At 51.4% G+C, this 17,588-nt stretch overlaps 1 protein-coding gene across 11 annotated transcripts in view; it reads right to left on the reverse strand.

The window, feature by feature from the left end:
* Positions 1 to 5,191: 5,191 nt before the first annotated feature.
* LOC137160143 (pyrin-like) overlaps positions 5,192 to 17,588 on the reverse strand; it is a 58,830-nt gene continuing 46,433 nt past the window's right edge. For 5 of the 11 annotated variants that reach the window (XR_010921796.1, XR_010921794.1, XR_010921793.1 and 2 more), the window contains one exon: positions 5,192 to 9,850. The gene's annotated coding sequence lies outside the window, so the exon portion shown is untranslated. Of the gene's footprint in view, positions 9,851 to 16,725; positions 17,053 to 17,588 lie in introns of all 11 variants that reach the window. The other 6 variants (XR_010921786.1, XR_010921792.1, XR_010921787.1 and 3 more) reach the window with 4 other exon arrangements.

Consider the following 17,588-nt stretch of genomic DNA (forward strand, 5'->3'; position numbering starts at 1 on the left):
AGAGGATCTACGCTTTCCTTTGTCTTTCTCTTGCTCCTAATGGATTTAAAGAACCTCGTTTATGTCCTTGCCAGGATAACTCATTTTGTGCCTTAGCCTGTCTGATTGTGTCCTTACATACTTGTGCTGTTCTTTTGTACTCCTCCTTAGCAATTCATCCATGTTTCGTGGGGCTCTTTTTTGATTTTCAGGTCATTAAAGTGTGCTCCTGATGAAGTCATAATGGTCTCTTATTCTTCCTATCTTTCCTTTTCATTGGGATAGCTTGCAATTGTGCCTTTAATATTGTCTCCTTGAGAAACTGCCAGCTCTCCTGAACTTCTTTTCCCCTTAGATTTCCTTCCCATAGGACCTTACCTACCAGTTCTCTGAGTTTGCCTGCTTTTTTTGAAGTTCATTGTCCTTATTCTGCTGCTGTCCTTCCTTTCTTTAGAACCATGAAATCTATTGTTTCACGATCACTTTCACACAAATTGCTTTCTGCCTTCAGATATGCTACCAATTCCTCCCTGTTGGACAGAATCAAGTCCCGATCAGCTGTAGTGGTGAGCATGTGTTGGTGGAAGCACCATTGCCTAGACCAACTAGCTGATAGAGAAGAATGAGGGGGCATTTGATAGCAGCCTTCAACTACCTGAAAGGGGGTTCCAGGGAGGATGGAGCGAGGCTGTTCTCAGTGGTGGCAGATGACAGAACAAGGAGTAATGGTCTCAAATTGCTGTGGGGGAGGTCTAGGTTCGATATTAGGAAAAACTTTTTCCCTAGGAGGGCGGTAAAGCACTGGAATGGGTTACCTAGGGTGGTGGTGAAATCTCCATCCTTAGAGGTTTTTAAGGCCTGGCTTGACAAAGCCCTCGCTGGATAGGTTTAGTTGGGGTTGGTCCTGTTTTGAGCAGGGGGTTGGACTAGATACCGCCTGAGCTCTCTTCCAACCTTCATCTTCTATGATAGTGCCAATCAGTAGCTGTTTGGAGCCAGGGGGAGGCGCTGGTGGAGAGATGCTCCCCCAGGGGCCAGGGAGAGAGACAGACTGCCCTGCAGCAGCACCTGGGAGAGGAGGAGAGGATGCCCACTCAGTCCTGCCTGCTTGGGACCAGATCCTTCCAGAGTTACCCCGGGGTCCCCGAGATCACACTTCAGCCCTGACTCAAACTGATGAAAGTGGGTTCGCTCTGGATTTTCAGAAGGTCCCTGAGATCACATATTTCACTTTGTGTTGCTACTTTTTGTTTCTCTTCTCAGGAGCCATCTGTGAAGACATTCGATCTACCCCTAGTTCTGGTGCAGGGACAGAGGTGTCAGGAGGTGGGTAGCGTTGACCACAGCTCTCCTGTCTGCCTAACATACACAGGGGCCCATTGCAGCAAAAGGTGTGTCTGCCTTCACGGTACTAATGGACCCACCTTATTCCTGGCGACCACAGTTCTATACTAGTAACCAGGCTTATGTTCAGCCTGAAATCTATTTGATTTAGGATTCTCCTTCACCTCCTGTCCCAAACTTTTATCTGTGCCCTGTCACTGCATGCCTGCTAGCCAGCTGCCGCGCCCCCACCCCAGAGGTGGCTGCATTTCAGCAGCGGCTGAGCAATCCCTGTGCACCACCACTGTGCTACTGTTAACCAGCTGTCCCACACCAGAGGTGGCTGCATTTCAATGCTGTGTAGCATTGTTGACTGTTTTCTAAGCAGCTGTCATGTCCAACAAATCAAGACAGCAGAAAGTGTGGGGGGGGGAGGGTGGATATTGGGCTAGATGGACCAATGGGTCTGATCCAGGTAGCAGGGAGGTGGCCTACAGGGGACATAAGGGGATAGGTACTAGGCCGTGCCTGTGGCACCCTCCGTTTTGATCTCTCTCCAGGTCCCATGAGGGAGCAGGTTTCCATCTCAGAGCTCTCTGAGGTCACCCACGTGCTGCGGGATATGATGTTGGTGGAGCCCAAGAAGAGCAGATTTTCAAGGCACACACTGAAGATGAAGCAATCCTTCCCTTCGCTGCCTACGCCGCCACAGTGGCTCAGAAATCTGATGAGCAGGAAGGGAAAGCAGAGTCAGGCCTCCCTAGACAGTGAGTGCAGCTGGTCAGGATACTGTTTCCCTGGTTCAGGATTCTCGCTCACTTCTTGTCCCAGTCTGCTATCTGTGTCCTGTCATTGTGTAGCTGTCAGCCAGCTGCTGTACCCTGCGCCAGAGGTGGCTGCATTTCTGTGCTGTGCGGTATCACTGTGTGTCTTTTAAGCAGCTGTCACACACCCCCAAAGCAGGTCAGCAGGAAGTTTGCAGGGGGGGATACTGAGCTAGATGGGCCCACTAGTCTGATCTGGGTTGGTAGGGAGGGGGCAGGATATCAGGTTAGATGGGCCCGTGGATCTGATCTGGAGAGGGCGGAGGGTAGGGTGCCGGCCTAGAATAGGATACCAGCCTCCCTGTGCTTGATGCTCTCATTTTCTCTGAGCCCAGCTACAGACCTGAGCCCCTTGTAAGAGCAGTGAGCTATGTCTAGTCCCGAGGACAAGGAGAGGGCGGAGCTGTGGGAGGAGACTGAGCAGGAAAAGGTGAAGAATGAGGAGGAGGAGGGGGTGGCTTATTGCAATAACTCCTGGGGACATCCCAGCCAGCCAGCTGGTGGCCTGGAAGACAAGATGCAGGCGAGGACATTGTGGGAAGATCTCTAGGTCTGGTTGGAGGGTGTGCTGGAAAAAGCGGCATCAGAGCAGCAAGTGTCCCATGGTGGGACTCATTGGGTCTTGGCAGGAGTGGGATACCGTGCTAGATGGGCCCATTGCTCTGATCCAGGGAACTGGATGGGCCCAGGGGTCTGATCCAGGCTGGCGGGGGTGGGGGAGGGACGGACGGGATGCCAGACTAGATGGGCCCTGTTTGATCCTCTCCCCCACTCCCCGCTGCCCTGCTACGGAAGTGGCCTCCATGCAACACTTCCACAGCACTGTGTACAGCCACCGCGTACAGCCACAGGGACATCCCACCCGGCAGGCTGCAGTCATGAAGCACGACTGGCAGAAGATTACGTTGGGAGAAAAGTCCCGGTCTCCCCCTCCCCCTCTGCTGGAGCCACTCGGTGAGAGGGCAGGTGCGTTGGGAAAGCAGCCACTGCACAGTGAGCTGCCGGAGGGGACTGGCTGGGCCTTGGCAGGGGGGAGGGATACTGGGCTAAGTGGCCCGTGCGTCTGCTCCATTCTAGTCCCCGCTCCCCAAGGCTGTGCACTGTGTCCCTTGTAACTGTGCCCATGGGTGAATCTATGACAAAAGAGGCAGGATCGCCGGGGACTGGACACCACATCACAGACAGCTAAGCCGCCTCCTTGTCTCCCTCTGCTTCCAGAGAGGCCCAGCCAGCTGCTGCTCAAGGGGGAGAAAGACATCCAGATGGGTAAGCTCCCCACCTCTCTCACCATCTTCCCCCCACCCCCCGCACAATAGGCAGTGGAGATCTCCTCTGATCTTCACACTCAGCAGAGATGGCCCCTGGCAGCAGCTGGGAAAGAGGAAGAGGACCAGCCAATGCCCACCTGGCCCTGTCTCCTGGGGTGCCAGGTCCCGCTAGCCAAGTGGGCTCTGGGGGGTGCCCCTCTAGGGCACAGATTCTCCTACTCACCCTGGCAGCAAACAGAGGTGCTGGGCTCAGCTGGGGATCCTGCTCTGAAGACAAGAATGCCCCTCCTCCCCGCATATATCCCCAGCTATCCCAAGCCCGGTCACCCCCAGTGCCTGATGTCAGTGGAATCTGCCTGCTACATGTCCAACCCGGGATGTTCTGTCCTCTCCTCTGATTGGCTCTTTGCCTCTAGCTCCCCCAACCAATCGTAGTCCCCTCATATGCCCCTGGCTACTAATCTCATTCTCCCTGCCAATTGGCTCCACAGTAAGGCAAGGCTTGACTCCAATCTCATGCTTCTGGGCTTCAGTGGCAGAGGGTCAGGAATGATTCTATCTCCCCTGATGCACAACTGAACAGCTCTAAACTTCCTAGTCTCTCCTCCTATGGAAGCCATCCCATACCCTTGATCATCCTTGTGCCCGTCTCTGAACCTTTTCCAATCCCACTATATTCTTTTTTGAGATGGGAAGACCAGAATGGGACACAGTATTCAAGGAGTGGGCACAGCATGGATTTATATAGTGACATCTAGTCTGACCTCTGGTATAATACAAGCCAGAGAACTTCCACAAAATAACTACTAGAGCAGATCTTTTAGAAAACACCCAATTTTGATTTTAAAATTACCAGTGAAAGAGAATGCATGACAACCCTTGGTAGGTTGTTCTGATGGTTAATTACCCTCACTATTAAAAAATTATGCCATATTTCCACTTGGAATTTGTCTAGCTCCAACTTCCAGCCATGGGATCATGTTAGACCTCCCTCTGCTAGACTAAAGACCCTGCTGTACAATTCTGTACCCCATGTAAGTACTTCTAGACTAGTGGTTCCCAACCTTTTCGAGTGTGCGGACCCCTTTTCAACCTCCAAACATTTCACAGACCACCACATGCTATGAGTTGTTTTTAAAAACTATATGAAGTTATTTTTCATTTGAAATTGTACGTTGCCTTGGTGAGGATGTTATTATTTTTCTTTTCCGTGGACCCCTTGTAGTAGCCTTGCGAACCACCAGGGGTCTGCAGAGCACAGATTGGGAACTAGACTGTTCTAGTTACCCCTTAACCTTCTCTTTGTTAAGCTATATAAATTGAGCTCCTTGAATCTATCACAATGTAACCCTAATGCCAGTCCAAGTCGGCAGCAGCAAGGGCTGGGTTCAAGATCTAGGGGGTTCTTTTCGATAGTACAAATACAAAACGGGCTCGAGCCCCCCTCCAGTAACCAGGGACAATTACACATCAGCCCTCGGCCCCCTTTAGAGGCAATACGTCCCCTCTCACAAGCACAGAGACTGAGGCCTGGTCTACAGTGCCAGCAGCAGTCAATGGTAGATATATGGTGTAGCTTGCATATCTCCCGTCAACTTACTAACTTTGACTTACTGAGGCGAGTCCCCCGCGCTATGCCGACGGGAGATGCTCTCCGGTTAACGCAGCCTTACGCTTTTTGCGGGGGTGGATTTACAGCGTCAACCCGAGAGCACTTCCAGGATCGATTGGGCACCTCTCCACTGCCTGCTAAATCGACCCCACGGCATCGAACTGGCAATGTAGACATACCCTGAGTGTAGAAAAGAGCCTTTTAATAAAAGGGGGGAAAGTAATCCGGCCTGAACGTGGGAAAACGCCACAAGCAGGATTCACAAGCATAAAACCATGAGCAAAACACCCACGCCAGAGCACACTGGGCAGTTGCCATTTGCCTCAAGTTCTTTAGTTCACAACCAGAAGTTCCTTTAATGTGTCCTTGCCCCTCACAGCTGATGTCCTCACTCCACGCAGACCCAGAGTTCAGAGGTGCAACCGCAGCGTTCACCACATACCATGGTTGGGAGGACGGGCGAAGGCGGCCTTTTGCTCGTTCCGCTGTCCGGCTGCTCCGCCGGCCGCCCTGCCGCTGTACGCCATCACCTTCTGCTGATACCTGCTGCTCTACTGTGACCTCTGCTGGCCGGTCCATTAACGTTCCACCCAGCTCACAGTGATTGTCAGTTCTCAGGGATTTTCAGCTCTCAGCAGAGAACTACATTGCTGAAGCAGGCTGGCAGAAAACACTGTCCCACAACCAGTGATTTCACCACTAGTGATCGCTTAACAAAACAAAAAACTCCTCGTGGAGTTTTAATTAGCTTTATCTTTGAACAGTGGGGAGGAGCCAGTTAAACCATGCCTAGGACTTTCAGGCAGAGCCACGTGTCCCAGCAGGAACCCCTGTCACCCCACTAGAGCGTCGTCAGAATTTTTCAGATTTCAAAAGCACTGAGATCATTGAGATCTACTGATGAACAGCTAGGTCATTGGTTCCCAACCTTTTTTGGCTTGAGGCCCACAGATATCATTTCTGAAGGGCTGCCACTCTCTGCTAGCAGCGCCCCTGCGACCCACTGCAGCCAGATGGAAGGAGTTCAGCAAAGAGGCTGCCTTCTCACTGATCTCCCGTCTCTCTGGCTGCAACAGGGAAACCACATGCGTTCCTGTAGCTCCATGCACTCCACCTGGGTCCCTAGGCAGCAGCTTCCTTATGTAGCCAGCGGGAGGGGAGCAGCAAACCACTTTGAAAGCCCCCACAGGCCACTTTTGACCCATGGGTTAGAAACCACTGAGCTAGGGATTAGTAATCACCTCTTTCATCCATATGACATGCAAGTCACATAAAAGGGCTTCATGATTTAAATTCCTCTGGTGGAAACCTGGCAGCAGCAGGTGAGCTGAGACTCAGCCAGCAGGCGGGAACAGCCCCGATGGAAGTTCACGGCAGTGATGGACATGGTGCGCCACGGGCTGTATCTCACAGCAGGGTCACTGCAGGGGGTTGGGTTGTTACCCTAGAGCCATGCTGGGCTTTTCTCTAAGGGAACCCGGGTCAGTGAGATCAGAATCCAGCCCTGATTCCACTGACATCAGTGGGGTCACTCCAGATTTACACAGTGGTCACTGAGCTCAGACTTTGGCTTAATTTTTTCAGAATTTTGGCCTTTTCCCTTTGTTTTGTGTTGCAGGATTGTTCAATACAATGACTGTATGCACCCCTAGCTCTCCTGTGGGGAAAGATGAGGCAAAAGGTGGGTGGCGCTGATCATAACTCTGCTTCTCAGCCTCTACCCTTGCAGCCAGAGGTTCTTCTGCCCTCCCAGTGTTGGTGAAGTCACCTTCTTCCTGGCAACCACCATTCTATACAAGCCACTCAGCTTGGGCACAGCCTCCAAGTCCAGTAGGTTCAGGGTTCTTGTTTACTGCCTGTCCCAAACTTCCAGTGTCACTGGATGGCTGTTAGCCAGCAACTGTGCCCCACCCCAGAAGCAGCCGCATTTCTGTTCTCAGTGAGTGAAACCTGTGCAATGTTGCTGTGCATCGCTTACCCAGCTGTCACACCCCAGAGGTGGCTGCATTTCAGCATCAGCTGGGCTCTGTCTGTGCCATTTTGCTGTGAGGCACTTACACAGCTGCTGTGTCCCACCCCAGAGGTGGCTGCATGTCTCCCCTTGGAAAGCAGTTGGGGATGGAAGGGGCCTGGGAAATAGACGATGACATTATTGACATTAATAATAATTCACCCCTCCCCAGGGATCATCTGCAAACAGACCCTGCTTCCCTCCATTGGGTCTGCGGCTGGAGCTGCAGGTGAGAGAGGTTGAAATTGAGCTGGTGGCAAGTGGTTGGATGGGCCTCGCTCACGGCTGAGCAGAGCGAAAACCAAATGTCTCCTTGGCCTGTAGTTCTGACCATCCCATGCCACTGCCCCCATCACCTGCCTCAGGTTTGATCTCTGCTGCCTGCAGGGTTTCTGTGGGCTCTGCCCTACCCCCCCCCCCCCACTCCACCCAACCAAACAGCCTTCCCTCTCCTCTCCCCTTTACACCTTGATCTGGCTCCCTGACCCCATAAGTCCCCCACCCTGTCCCCCAACACACAGCCCTTGCGAGCCCAGTGCTCTCTACCCAGTGGCAGTGTCAGAGGTGGATTAAGGCACAGAAGAGACACATCTACAGGGGTGTTTGCTGATGGAAATGCCCAGGTCCCAGCTGTCTGGTCCAGGAGACGGGGGGACTCCTTATTCATTGCTGTGAGAGGTGAAAGGGCCTTTCCCCCTTTCTGCCGCAGGAGAGAGCAGCTCGAGGGAGGATCCCAGCTGGGACTCCTGGGGACAGGACAAATGTGACTTGTGTCCCAAAGAGGAGGTAAAGCATTGCGGGATCCTCCAGATCCTTGTCTGTCTGTCTGCCTCCCTAGGTCCTGGTCTATCTGTCTCTCTCTCTTTACCTCCTTAGAGAAATAGACGCACAATTAGACTAGGGTCTGTCTCTCTTCCTAGATCCCTGTCTGTTCATTTCTCTACCTCTACAGTACCTTGACTGTCTGTCCATCTGTCATCTGACCTCTTCTCTCCCTCCCCCTCAAACCTCTGAGAATTTCACCACTGACCAGACCTGAGGCATCTCAGTCACCTGGGAAGTGCCCCAGGGGGAATGACTGACTGGGATCATGGCTGACCTACCAGCCACGCTGCCAGGGTCCCAGGCCAGGGAAAGAGCCCCCCACCTGAATACTTGGCCACAGCTGCCCAGGTTCCCTCTTCAAAGAGCTCTGCTCCCAGTGGGGTCCAGTTAACGCCTGGTCCTGCGTTTCAGGATCCTCCAGAAGAAATACACCCCGAGACTGTTTGTGGCTCAGATGGGAACCAGAAGATGTACAGGTGAGAGCTGGGGCTGGGAGTTTGGTGTCACTCCCTCTGCAGCTGTCTGTGTCTGGACACTCAGGCCAGCTTCTATCGCGCTGAGTGAGCAGAGTCCCCTGTGGATAGGCTCCGTGTAAAGAGACACTCACATGGATGGGTAGGGCAGAGCAGGGACCCATAGGACTGGAAATCAGGAGCCTTGAGAGCCCTGGGAGGTGATTGGGGTCTAGTTGGTCAGAGTTGGGGGTGGAGGGCTGAGAATCTGGACTACTGGGTTCTATCTCCAACTCCGGCAGGGTTTGGAGACTGGTGGGTCAGAGCAGCAGCGCTGGGACTGAGGAGATTTGGGTTCTACTCTCAACTTTGCCACTTTCTCACTGAGTGGACAAGGACAAGTCACTTCCCCCTGTGCCTCAGTTTCCCCATCTACAAAATGGGGAGAAACTGCACGGAGGAATTTAATGAATCCACACAGTTAGCCAGGCTCTCCTTTGCTCCTCTGAGGGACAGGGTCTGAGAACAGCCAAGTGTTTTCACTGTCACCCAGCTTCTGTTATTGGTTACAGAGTAACCCTGTTATCAAAGCACAGGAGACAGAATTAAGGGGATAAATGGGAGGGCACCTGGGATCAATTAGAAAAAAAATGAGATCGTTCCAGCCAGTGCTGTTCGACTCTTTTCTCCCTGTGCCATGCAGGGTTCATCTCCGCAGGGCAGGCTCGTTCCGTTGCTCTGAAACCGAACTGGGGTTGGAGGTAAGGGCAGCCGTGACCATCGAGTACGAATATGACTCCTGGGGTCGGCGTCTGAGCGCAGCTGAGAAGCAGCAATGGATGGTGGCCGGCCCTTTGTTCAATATCCACGTGGAACTGGCCGGGGCCGTGACAGCCGTTCACCTCCCGCACTTCCTGTGCCTCACGGGTACGGCAGGAAAATAATCAGTGTAATAATAATTGTAAATCGTAACAGCAAACCCAGACCCCAGGCTCATTGCAATCATCATTGGAACGCTAACACTCAAATCACAGCCATCGACACCAGACTCACACTCAGCCGTCACCTGCATTGTCAGAGCAATGACTACTTTCTGAGTCATAACCATGGTGACAATGTGAGTTGTAATCCTTAGACAATCAGGGTTTTATCTGCAATCGCAATCTTTCACAGAGCCCTGATCAGAGAACTACTCACGATCTTCATAATCCTGGCCTCCAATCCCTGCTCTCTCCCACCAGCCTGTGCTCCTCTCCCAGGGACAGAACCCAGGAGTCCTGTGCTCTGGGCCCCCCTCTCCAACCCTCCAGAAACCACTCCCCTCCCCAGAGCCAAGGTAGAACCCAGGAGTCCTGGTTCCCAAACTTCCATTCTACCCACCCACTGAGGCTTTACCTTGATTTGCTTTATACCCCACTGACAGGGGGAGAGACTGACGTCTCCCGGCTGAGAATCGCCCATTTCATTGACGGAGGTTTGACCCTGGAGGAGCCGACGCAGGTGAGGCCGTTCCACGCCGTACTGGAGAACCCTGGCTTCTCCCCTCTGGGCATGCTCTGGAGGAAGATACGAGATAAATGCCAGGCAAAAGTTCATTCCCTAGCTCTGCTCTACCGGGCCCTCAGGGCTGCAAACACAACCCTGCACCTCTACCTGGTCCCCAATGACCACTCTGTGAGACAGGTAACCGGAATACACTGCACACACCAGGGGGAGCCAGAGACATCAGCCAGTGTGAAGCGTGGGGTAACTGGTAGCAGGGAATGTGGGCACTGCCCATGGAGTAGCAGAGGAAATCCAATGTGCCGGGCGCTGCACAGATCCTGACCGAGATCAGGGTGCCCATTGTGCCGGGCGCTGCACTGACACATCAAGTGAGACAGTCGCTGCCCCAGGCAGTTACCAATCTAAATAGCCCAAGGGAGGATCATTCCCCCCATTTCACAGGTGGTAAACTGAGGCCCAGAGAGATTCAGTGACTAGCCCAGGGCCACACAAGGAGTGTCTGGGTGTCAAGAACAGAACCCAGCTTCCCTGGGTCCCAGCCCAGTGACTTAACAGAGCCCCACCTTCCCCTCACTTCCTGGGCGGCTGTGGAGGAAGGGCAGGGAAGTTGGACTTAGCATGGCACACAGGCTGCTGGTGTCCTGTGTGAGCCCCCCAGCCATGGCTCTGCTTGTGCCCTGCAGGCCGTCAGTGACCATGAGTCCCAGTGCCCCTCAGTGCGAGTGCACAAGCCTTCCCGGACCAAGCCCTTGAAATTTGGCTCCTGTTGTGCAGTGTCCAGCTCATCCCAGCTCGAGGTGACACCCGAGGTGAGTGAGAGGCTTAAAATCACCAGTCCCCTCTTCTCAAATCCTTACTCTGTTCTGTCCCTGTGCGGCGCTAGGGGGCGCTGTGTGGCAGGGAGCGGGGCAGGCTCTGCAGGGGGTGCTTTCCACCTGCAGGCAGGGCTGACCCCAATGTCCCAGCACGGGGTGCCCCAGTTGTGCTGCAGGGAGGGAGGAACGGGAATCCGTTGAATCTGCTGGCTCAGGCGGGGTCGTTCCTAATGGACCATCTTCCCTTCCCATCAGGAGCTGGAGTTCTGTTATCTGGGCCCCAAACTGGAGCAGCCGTACCTGGAGATCTACACCCGGGACATGCAGGAGGGGCTGGAGCTCAGGCTGATGGAGAAGAGCGAAGGGGAACCGATTTGGAAGGCCTTGGTGAGACCAGGTAGGCTCAGCCCAGCAAGAGATGGGGACAGATGTGTGTGCCTGGGGGTGGGGGAATGAAATGGTGCATATGCAAATGGAGGGATGAACGGGCTGGTGATTTTAAGCCTCTCACTCACCTCGAGTGTCACCTCGAGCTGGGATGAGCTGGACACTGTACAACAGGAGCCAAATTTCAAAGGCTTGGTCCAGGAAGGCTTGTGCATTCACACTGAGGTGTGTTTGGGACAGCAGGGATGAGTGTGGGTGGGTGGGTGGATGGATGGATACATGGAATGGTGTCTATGGAGATGTACGGATGGGTGTGTGTGAGGAATGGATGGACAGATGGAGGAGCATGGCTGGGTGTGGATGAATGAAGAGATGGAAGGAAGGAACGTGTCCATGGAGATGGATACACGGGTGTGTGCAGGGAGGGACAGAGAGCTAGAAGGTTGTGTGTGGAGGTGCATGGATGGGTGTGTAATGGGATGGAAGGCTGGATGGATAGACGTGTGTGAGGGACGGATGGAGGGGTGTGTATGGGGACAGAGGGAGAGATTAGATGTACCAGCCTCTAATGAAATAGGATTAGTTAGATTAGTTAGATTAGCCAGATCAGCATAAGAGGATACAGGGATGTAGCTAGTTAAATAAACCAGCACACTCGGCTCTAGTGATGAATGGAGGGATGGATGGCTGGATGGCTGCAACATGGCAGCAATAAATAGATAAACTGCCATGTGACTGCTTTAGCCAGTCAGATCAAACAGTCTCCGGTAGGATGTACCAACAGCAGCATTCATCAAAACCATTTGGATCCAGCCTCAACTCTCCTCTCTTCTCTCTTCCAGAGGACGTGATGTTCTGCGGTTCATCGGCCCAAATGCAGACAGGTTAGTAGCTGCTCTCTGAGCCCAGCACTTCTGCTGGACACAAAAGGCTCATGAAAGCCCATGAGACCCTTTGTGATCATTTGGTGTCCAGTGTTGTTTCCATTCCCGGAACGTCATCTCTTCTTCAACTCTCTGGAGCCTGGGAAATCTCTACACTGGAAAGTTGCGAAGCTTCTTTTGGATCATGAACAGAGCTGGGCAAATAATGGATTTTTTTGTTTGCTTTGGAGCTCTGGAAACCTGGAGAGGGAGGGGTGGAATTCATATTGGCTTGACTTAAAAGCTTCATTCAACCTGAAATTGAAATGTTTTGATTTCAGACCCTTTTAATGAAAGCAAAGGAAATGCAGGGCTAGATTCACAAAACCGGCGGGAAGGGGTTTACTCCCCTTATAGCCAGTGGTTAGAGTACTCACCTGGGATGTGGGGGACGTAGGTTAAAATCCGTGTTCTAGAAGAACAACTTGAACCTGGGTTTCCAACATCCCAGCTGAGGACCCTACTCACCCAGCTGTAGGCTATTCTAGGGAAGCTCTTTCTTGGTCTCTCCTGTTGAAGCTATTCCACTGTGTATAAGATACTTGAATAGTCACTGGGCCAAAGAGAGACTCAATAACACAGAGTTTATGGCACTCACTCGCGAGATCAGTTCTAGTCTCTGTTCTCGGCCCTTCCCCACACTAGGGGCAGCTGCATTTCATGTCTGAGTGAGCAATCCCTTTGTAGCATTGCTGTTGTGCTCCACCCCAGAGGTGGCTGCATTTTAGTGCTGGGAGAGCAATTCCTGCAATGAGCAATGTGATGCTTGCATAGAAAGCTTGTAAATCTTGTACAAAGCTTGGAATCCATTAGGATAAAGGCCCCAGAGAAACGTAAGTTCTGATCGTTCCACAGCACAATGAGACATAGCAATTCTTTTCTTCTCTGTGGCTCTCCCCTCAGAAGAACATTTCATTGACCAGCACCGAGAACAGCTGATCCAGCGAGTGCGTCAAGTGGATGGCGTGCTGGATAAGCTCTACCACAACGTGCTGGATGATGAGCAGTATCAGAGCATCCGAGCTGAGAGGACGGACCCAGAGAAAATGCGGAAGCTGTACGACCTGCTCCCGAGTTGGAACCGGGCCTGCAAGGACCAGCTCTACCAGGTGCTGGAGGCCAAGCAGAAATTCCTCATCCGAGAGCTTAAGGGGACAAAGACTGGCTGCCCTGGATCAAGCCAGGGGCCCATCTAGCTCTGTATCCTGTCTGTGACTGGGGCCAGTACCAGATACTTCAGATGAAGGTGCAAGAACCTCCTAGTTGACAATTCTGGAATAATCTACCCATGGTGGCTTGAACCCCGTGTCCCCCATTGAATAGGCCACTCTGGTTCCTTGAAAACTTTCCTGGTTGTGACACTCTGAACCTCAAAGTCACGCCTGGGAACCCCCATGTTCCCCACTGTCATATGATGATATGTTTGGTACAAAGTGTGCCTCGTGAGGTATCATTTTAAAAGTCTTGATCTGGTGAACATTAATGTCCTGTTGGATTGAGTGCGCTATCATTGTATGTGCAGTTATGAAGTATTGCTCTATGTGAGATTGGGAACACCCACAACCAGCCTTTTAGTTATAACAAAGGAGTAGTCATCAATAGCCAGACGGGTGATTAATGACTCATCAACACCCACTAATCCATTATGTCGGAGAAGGCACGTATGCAATGGAGACGGCTTGACCACTGGGGACTGCCTGACCCCTACGTCACAGCAAAGATCTTTCCAGAAAGCCAGAAGAAAGTATAAAAGAAGGGAAGTAATGTCATCACTTGGCCATTCTCCCCCATCCGCATCTCAACACTTGGAAGCACATCTGGAAGACAAAGACCTTGAACTGGGGAAGTTTGGTCCCAGGCTGGAGAAGAGAATACCCAGCTTGTGTACTGAGGAACTGTAAATCTGCTTGTACCATGTGTCAGGGTGAGACATTGCTTGATTCAACTCTGGCTTAGACTCAAAGTTTAGGAGTCAGAATGCGTGTAGACCTTCTGACCTTTACGTCCACCACTTATAATCACTTAAACTCTGCCTTTCTGTAATTAATAAATCTGTTCTATATTTTACCTAAAACAGCATCTTCTAGTTGAAGTGTTTGGAGAATCACAGCTTAGATTACAAAGACTCAGGTGTATCTACTCCACAGTGAGGCAGTGGTGAACTACTTAATAACAGTGTAAGACAGTCCAGTCCTCGGGTGTAGGGCTGGAGCTGGGCGAATTGGCTGGAGCCTCTCTCTTGACGGTTCATGAGTGGCAGGGAGATCATTCATGTAACACAGCTGGATGAGTCTCTGCCTGTGGATGGCTGTGTAAGTGCAGTGCCTGTCAGAGATTTGTAGCTTGACATCAGCATCATAGTGTGAGAGGCAGCCCAGGTAGGTGCATTTGAAATGCTCGGAGATCCCACAGTCTCAGATTGCACCCTGAAGACCCCGTCACACTGGCATTTTCTATTGGCTATGGAATTTTCTTTCACTTCCTGACCCAAACTCTAGAGCATTGTTGTGGGCTGTTAAAGAGCTGCTGTGCCCCACCTCAGAGGTGGCTGCATTTTAGTGCCAGGTGAGCCATCCATACACAGCGCTGCTCTGTGGTGGTTAAAAACCACTGATACATTGGATCAGTTTGAGACTAGCTTAAGCCTTTAAGCAGGGATGTTTATACCTTTTCCATTTAAAAAAAAATCTTCACTACTCTCACTCTGGGTGATCTCCTCATGCACAGCAATTTCTGGTACTTTCTGGAATCCTGCTGAGTTCCTGGTTCCAATGATACCTTGTGACAATAAGTTCCACCAGCTAATGGTGTGTGATAGATATAGAGCATTGTCCTTCCAGCGGCGCTGCATTTGGTGCCATTCAGTTTCAGTGAACGCCTCCTTGTTCTTTTATGATGCAGAGGGCGACTAGCAGTGGTAATAATGATGAATTATTATTAATGATGATGAATTAATAGTTATATAAATGGTAAAATATAAAATAATGAATACACATTTATGCTAAATATTATTAACAAAGCATCATGATTAATATAAATGATTATTTCCATCAATTATTGGATGGCCATCCAACCTCTTGACAGACAAAAGGAAATAAGTCGAAGTCAGTCAGTCAATGATGATTGCACCAGCCTTGACCCAGCTTCTCCAGATTGAGTGATTGTGGGCAGGGCTCTCCCAGTTGTCAGTGGGGATGTTGAATTCTTGAGACTTGCTTGACCTAGTTGCTGTATTGGAGCTTTGGCCTTCCTCTGCATCGTGGGACGTTCTTGAGTTGATCATATAGCACAACCTTTGGCACGCTTGAGGCATAGACTATAGGTGAGTTCTCTCGAGGATCTCGTTGTTAGTGATCCGTTGGTCCCAACTCACCCCAAGTGTTTTTCTAAGACAGCAAAGGTGGAAGCTGTTCAATCTCTGCTCCTGCTTGGAGTATGTGACCCAGCTTCCACAGCTGTAAAGGAAAGTACAGAGGACACAAGCCTGATAAACAGACACCTCTGTATTCAGGGTTAGCAGCTTGTTCCAGAGACATGAGGTAAGTTTGCCAAAGGCTTTGCCAATTCTCGTATCAAGTTCTGTATCAAGACTAACTGAGCTGGTGAAAGTTGAGCCAATCGTTAACTAATGATTAATAGGCATTATTTTCCAATATTTCTGTTAATTATTATTAACAAATAATTATGTCATATTTATTTGTGTTAATCATTAATATACTCATTGACTTAATGGTTAATTATATGTTAATTGGCAGTAAGTAACATAAACTAGTTATTTATTTATTATTAATTAATACTTACGACTACTGATAAAGGAATGCTAATTACTTAATTTGTAAGCGCTTTGAAGATGTTGGCAGCTGTGAGACAATGTTACAAAAAACAATTTCTCCCCTTTCACCCTCCAGTCCAGTTAGGTGACTCTGGTCTTAAGCTAACCAACAGATTGCAGACTGGAGTTCTTGGGGGAAGCTTATCTGAATTTATTTCCCCCCCCAGAAATTTTCAATGAAATGAAAAGAAAAAAACCCCAAATGGTTTAGTCAAAATTGTCTCTGAGACATTTTGATTTTTTCACTGCAAAACCAAAACATTTTGATTCGGAAATGCGGCCTCGGTGCCTCATGGGCATTGTCATTTGGGACCCTCATGGTCCCTGAGGTAGCACATGGCTCTACATCTCCATAATGCACTACATTACAATGCACTCCCATAATGCACCTTCTAGGAGCTGTGCATCATGGGGTCCTTAGCCAGAATGCATCTTGGGAGATGTAGTTCAGTAGGTGAGCTCGGCCCATACAGGAGAACGTGCCCATGAAAGAAAGACAGGTAGGGCTAGATTCACAAAGGAACTTTTAGGTGCCTCAAAAATCACTGGGATTCATGAAGCCTGAGTGGTCTCTGAACACTGACTGGGCAGCGATAGGTGCCTCAAAACGGGGCCCACAAAAGCCATGGGATACCCCGCAGTCGGCCAATGGGCGATGCCAAGGAGAGGGGGATGTGTGCTAAACGTTGCCCATCTCGGAGGTCAGCACCCAAGGGCAGGCTGGGGGGAGGCGCTTCCCTCTCTCTAGCTGAAGCTGTTCTCTTTGTGGGTGAATCATTAAAGAGTCATTGGAGGAGGGGGACTGGTCCTGGGGCTGTCAGATCCCGGGTGAGGGCTTTAAGCACCAGGCAATAGCATCAGCTTGGGGATCTCGCTCTTTAATTATTTATCTTCACCAGGGCAGCTTCAACGGGGGAGGCTGGGGGAGCCCCCCTGCATCAGAACATCCCCTAGGTTACAGCACTCACCAGAGAGGCAGCAGATCCCCGATCAAATCCCTTCTTTCTCCTCAGGCAGCGGGGAGACTCGAACTGGGATACCGTGGTGAGCAGATAAACCAGCAGGCAAGAAGCAAGCAGGGCCGCCCCTTGGGGCTACTTTGAGGGAGTTCGCAGGCAGGGCCCAATCCGGTAAACAGGCTCTGCCCTCACCATCCAGGCGGGGCCCCGCAGGCACGTGAGGCAGCGAAAGCCCGGTCTCACTCCCCAAGTCTGTGCATATCTGAGTACTGGACATCTTGTGTGGGGGGAGGCAGCAGCGCCATCTGAGAGACAGAAACGGAGGCACCTGGGGAACTTCAACAGCAAAAATTTAGGTGCCAAGCAGCATCAGGCTCCTGATGGGGACTGGTGAATCCCAGAGGGGCCTGATCCTGAGATTTAGGTGCCTAAAGTGGCAAGTGGGCACTTTATCTGGCGTAGCCTGAACCCAGCTCCAGTCTGCAGCATGGGCGGCACGAGTCCTGCTCGCATCTTGCTGTGGGCTTGTGATAGTGCAGGAACTAGCTGGAGCTCAGGAGAATGGGGGCTATGCCCAGCTCCACCATGGACTGGTGCACTGGCTTTTGGCACCAGCCACAGTTTCCCCATCTGTAGAAGAGGGATAATTGTTGTAAAGCACCTTGGGCTGGGTTCTGCATAGGCCCTTTCCGAGAGCAGGGCCCCATTCTGTCAGATGCTGCAGAGCCACCAGCCACGCATAGGGCCCCCTATCAGGCTGGGAGCTGCACTATCCTCTAGGTGTCACTGTCACCCCACATCACAGAGCTAGGCAATACCCCTGTCACTGCGAGGGTTAGCGAGATGCTGGAACGTTTGCACAGGCTGACACA

Source organism: Emydura macquarii, unplaced genomic scaffold (genome assembly GCF_026122565.2).
Source record: "Emydura macquarii macquarii isolate MOO-44397 ecotype Brisbane River unplaced genomic scaffold, CSIRO-AGI_Emac_v2 contig_2141, whole genome shotgun sequence".
NCBI lineage: Eukaryota > Metazoa > Chordata > Testudines > Chelidae > Emydura > Emydura macquarii.